Source organism: Pantherophis guttatus, chromosome 1 (assembly GCF_059756535.1).
Source record: "Pantherophis guttatus breed Tessera chromosome 1, ASM5975653v1, whole genome shotgun sequence".
Lineage (NCBI taxonomy): Eukaryota > Metazoa > Chordata > Lepidosauria > Squamata > Colubridae > Pantherophis > Pantherophis guttatus.
Window position 1 is genome coordinate 113,173,188 of NC_142063.1, and position 5,100 is coordinate 113,178,287.

Sequence of the window (5,100 nt, forward strand, 5' to 3'; positions counted from 1 at the left end):
GTTTGGTGGACATGTAAAAAGAGCTAGAAAATTCTGTTTCTGATTATTTTAATATACAATTTAGAGCACATGTTTTTCTTTTGGGATTGATGGATAATCAGTTGAAAAAAATCATGGAACTTTATTCTTATACATTGTAACTACAGTAAGATTATTGTATGAACAACGATGGAAAGATTCAGCACTACCCGCAATTTGGGTGTCTTCCTAGACTCACAGCTAAGATTAGAGCAACATCTGTCAACTGTGGCTAGGGGGACCTTTGCACAGGTTCGCCTGGTGCACCAATTGCGACCCTACTTGGATCAGGAGGCTCTCCTCACAGTCACTCATGCCCTTATCACCTCACGGTTAGATTATTGCAATCTGCTCTACATGGGGCTACCCTTGAAAAGTGTTCGGAGACTACAGTTGGTCCAGAACGCAGCCGTGAGAGCTGTCGTGGGTGCACCTAGGTACACCCACATTACACCAATTCTCCGCAAGCTGCACTGCCTCCCTATTGGTCTCCGGTCACAATTCAAGGTGTTACCTTTAATGCCCTCCATGGCTCAGGGCCAGGGTATCTTTGAGACCGCCTTCTACAGCATAGCTCCCAGCGACCGGTAAGATCCCACAGAGAAGGTCTCCTCAGGGTCTCGTCAGCTAAACAATGCCGGCTTGCGGGCCTGCAGGGGAGGGCCTTCTCTGGGGCTGCCCCAGCTCTCTGGAACCAGTTACCTCCTGAGGTCCGGACCATCCCCACCCTATTGGCCTTCTGAAAAGGGGTGAAGACCTGGCTCTTCCGGCAGGCCTGGGGCCGTTGATCTCGCTGTTGCGATCTGGCGAGATCCGGCCATGAATGGTGTGTATGGGTTTTAATTGTTTTTAATGGTTTAACTTTTAATGTTTTATATATGGTTTTTAAATGCATTGTAAGCCGCCTTGAGTCTTCGGAGAAAGGCAGCATACAAGTTGAATAAATAAATAAATAAATAAATAAATAAATAAATAAATAAATAAATAAATAAATAAATAAAGGAATGGTTGCTAAAGATGATAGAACTTGTTACATACAAAATAACAGTTGAAAGGGATCTTGGAGGTCTTCTAGTCCAACCCACTGCTCAGGAGACCCTATACCATTTTAGACAAATGGTTGTCCAGTCTCTTCTTAAAAGTCTCCAGTGTTGGAACATCTACAACTTCTGAAGGCAAACTGTTCCACTGGTTGATTGTTCTTACTGTCAGGAAATTTCTCCTTAGTTCTAGGTTGCTTCTCTCTTTGCTCAGTTTCCATCCATTGCTTTTTGTCTTGCCTTCTGGTGCTTTGGAAAATAGATTGGCACCCTCTTCTTTTTAGCAGCGTCTCAAATATTAGAACACTGCTATTAAGTCACTCCTAGTTTTTCTTTTTACTACACTAGACATTCCTGCAACTGTTCTTCATATGTATTAGCCTTCAGCCCCCACAATCATCTTTGTTGCTCTTCTCTGCACTCTTTCCAGAGTTTCAACATATTTTTTTTATATTGGGGTGATCAAAATTGGACACAGTATTCCAAATCTGGTCTTACCAAGGCATTATAAAGTGGTAGTATCACTTCTCGTGATCTTGATTCTATCCCTCTGTTAATGCAGCCTGGGATTACATTGGCTTTTCTGATAGCTTCAGCATACTTCTGGCTTATATTTAAGTGATTGTCCACCAGGAATCCAAGATCCCTCTTGTAGTTACTGCTGTTGAGCCAAGTTCAGCTACTCTGTACTTGTACATTTGGTTTTTTCTTGCCTAAGTGTGTAAAACCTTACAAATTTTACAGAATAAATAAAAAAACAATTTAGGATTTATGGTTTTGATACTTAGACAGGAGAGATTATAAAAAGGAGAGATTATGTTATGACCATAAAATAAGAGGCAAATTTATAATTGTACTTATAATTGCTGTAAAGAAGATTGGAAGCTACTTCTTTGTATCTTTTTTCTTTCTTTTCTATTTTTGTTTTACTTTTCTCCCCTTTCTTGCCCTTTTAGCTTTCTGTTTGATCTTTTTTCTTTTTCTTTCCTTTTTCTTACTTTATATTAGTTTTTTTTCTTCCATATGTTTCTTCCATATAGTTATACACTAAATTTTACACACATGCACACACAAATGGATATAAAAACTAATATAAAGTAACAGAAAGGGAAAAATAAATATGCATATACTGTACACACATCTCTCTCTCTCTCTCTCTCTCTCTCTCTCTCTCTCTCTCTCTCTCTCTCTCTCTCTCTCTCTCCATCCATCCACATCTATCTATCTCTCCATGCAGTAGTTTGCACTGACATGGGTGGTGTCTTTTTTTAATAACTGGATGTGCAAAGATAGTGAAAGCGGCTGAACTGACTGAAATGGTTGTGGTGTTATTTTCTCAAATTTCATTGTCAGCACAATTTTTCTGACAGCAAATCATGTCATTTCCCTTCCCACCCTCCAGTGCAACTTGGGGTTAGTGAAGTAGGTCCAGCAATAGCAGCGGCATCTGCAGATCAACTTTAACTATATGCAGAGTTGGCCAAAGAGTAAAGTTATACTGCAGTGAAATCAGCATCCAACTCTATACTTGTGTAGCCTTGACCACTAGATGGCAATGAGCTTCAGGGCATCTGCTTATAGGAGGAAGGACCTTTGAAGGCCGATTGTTTAGACAATCTTTCAGCTGAAAGATGCAGGCAGTTCTTTTAACTTTCACCCATTTCATGAACTGTTTTGTGGTAATAAAATGTCAGGAGAAATGCTAGAAGAATTGTATATGGAAGACAGGAATCCTTTTCAACTTCATGTTTTAGATAAAATACTGCAAAATCAAAACACCTTCTGGATATCTCACATATTCTCTTTCCTTCTTTTTCTACTAATGGGCAAAGAAGAACATTCCCTATAAATTCTAGCATTGGTCCAAATCTCAGAATTCTGTTTTGTTCCCATTAAATATTGTTCGCAGGGTTTCACGTTGATTTAAGATTTTATATTTTCCTAAGTGTAGTAATTGGGTTGGTGACTATAAATCTCTGTATGTGCATATTGAATTTATAGCAGTTGTGCAATTATAGTTTTTAGCTTAATTTTAACAGAAGCTAGTTCATACCTGGTTTTGGAGGAGGGAGGCATGTTGTAAGTTTAAAAAAAAGTTTTTAAGATACTGCCACAAGAATCCTCATTCTGGGATCAATGACTGTAATCTTCAGTTTTCTATTTCAAATCCTTCACATTCAGATGTAGCATAATACCAATCACTAAACAGAAAGAAGAACACTCACTCCATATTTTCCTGTGACGGGTTAGTTTATGACTGAGCAGGCTCTTGTCTGATCTAGCAAAGTTATTCTCATGAGTCAAAGTAGGATAAGTGGATATGGCAAAGGTTGATCTACTGTAGCTTTGTGCTTCCTACTGTGCCTTATGTGGAAGATCAGAAGCAGATAATGCTCAAATAATACCTCCTTAGTTGAGTGCCCTACAGCAACAGAGATTTAGAGAAATTGCAGAATGTCTTGGGAAGGAGGAGGAGGGACATGCAGCCATTAAGACTATTTAATTATTAATAGTCTTTTTTGTTCATTTGTCTGGTATGCAGTACTTTTTAGATGGATCTTATGAAAACAAATTCTATAGTTTTATTATGTCAGGAAACCCTTCCTTTTATGCCTGCTGAATCAATTAATTCATCTCAAGCTCTACAACAAAAAGGACTTTGTTCATTTATTTTATTTTATTTATTTAAAGAACCGATATGGCTGCCCACTTCACATGGTAATCCTCTGCAGCTCAGAGCAGCCAATAAAAACAATATCATTTTCTCTATCCATTTTTCGCAACATTATGCACATTATGCATACGTTGTTCCTGCCCATGTCTCTGGCTGTTATTTTTTAAAGATTGATCGGTGCAGTAGAGCTGTGCATCAGTTTGGAAACAATTGGGAAAAGGTGCTTTGGAGCACACAAGGGAAGATGAACAAAGCATCTTTCTAAAGCTCTTTAGTGCAGTCATCTCCACCCCCCAGTATTGGTTTGTTTTCTTCACCAAGGTACCTTTTGTTTCCAAATCCAAAACACCAAAGAAGCCAACAAAATACACCCTGAATTTCTTCAAGGTGGAGTTGTTCCAAGTATACTAAATTGGTATGCTAGAGTCATGTCTAAAATCCTAAATTGCCAACACGTTCTAACTCCCTCTGTGGGGGATTGTTAAACTCCACGCAGGGGGAGAACTGTTTTGAGCCCCAAAGACTGTTTTGTTCAGTTTTCTCCATTGAATTATTGTACAACATTCGGATTGGTTTCCTCTGAATTGTACAAATCTTTTTTTAGGTATCAACTCAAAGGGCTTAACTGGTAGAGATTCTTTTTCTCTCTGTAGAGGGAAAAGGTGACTTTCAATATAAATAAATTGCGGTTGAGAGGTGATGTGCATATTATTATTCTGTACGAGACCACAGTACTTCTGCTGGGTGGTAAAATATGCAGCTCCCTTTTGGGCCTTGGTATTGAAAAACTATATAGATCTCTACTGACTCAATATTCACTCCCTGTCTTCAGAGTCTCCAATCTTCTGGTGTTACTGAACATTCCTTTCCTCTGAAGTAACTCTTCCTGCCAATCATTTACAATCCCTTATCATTTATATTGGGGGGGGACACAGAAAAAAGATGACTGGGTCAGATCAAAGGCTTCTCAAGTCTACTATGCTGTTTCCCACAGTAGCCTCTAAGAAGACCACAAGGAAGACATCAGAGCACTTCATCCATCCCAGATCGGACTAACCTTTTTTGGGTTGGTAGGCAGTTTGACAGCATGCAGGGGATGGGCACACAAAATGGCTGCCATAAGAGACTTGTCTAGACATAAATGGCTTCAGTGAAGGAGATGGCCAATCCTAAACTACCTCTTTACCCAGAAATTGACTTAGCAGCCAGAATTTTGGGAGGCCGAAAGGTATTAGTGGAAATAAATATAATGCCAGTACTTTGTTTTGTCCAGCATGTGTGTGTATATATATTTGAATGTTATTTGGTGCATGGAGCTATTGGACATCAAATGAGGTACCTAGAAGCACCAGGACTACTAGGAGATCA